The sequence below is a fragment of the Macadamia integrifolia genome, chromosome 11 (genome assembly GCF_013358625.1).
Source record: "Macadamia integrifolia cultivar HAES 741 chromosome 11, SCU_Mint_v3, whole genome shotgun sequence".
Classification (NCBI taxonomy): Eukaryota; Viridiplantae; Streptophyta; class Magnoliopsida; order Proteales; family Proteaceae; genus Macadamia; species Macadamia integrifolia.
The window spans coordinates 27,428,992-27,429,220 of NC_056567.1; the positions used below are offsets into that span (position 1 = coordinate 27,428,992).

Consider the following 229-nt stretch of genomic DNA (forward strand, 5'->3'; position numbering starts at 1 on the left):
CTGAAAAAAAAAAAAAAAAAATTGGATATTTCCTTCTCAGTCTGGATGATTCAAAGTGTAATGTAAAGTTAAAATACAGAAATATATATATATATATATATATATGTATAACAATAACTCCAGGACTCGCTTTTCTAATCTGTATGTCATTCAAGACTTTGAATTGAATTTTTCTAGAGTCAAGTAGCTTTCTTTTTCATTTTTTGGGCTTTTTTTTTTTTTTTTTTTT

At 23.6% G+C, this 229-nt stretch overlaps 1 protein-coding gene across 1 annotated transcript in view; it reads left to right on the forward strand.

Moving 5' to 3' along the window:
* The window catches only part of LOC122094109 (glucan endo-1,3-beta-glucosidase 6-like), a 3,093-nt gene that overhangs the window by 751 nt on the left and 2,113 nt on the right, over positions 1-229 (forward strand). The gene's annotated exons all lie outside the window — the stretch shown is intronic.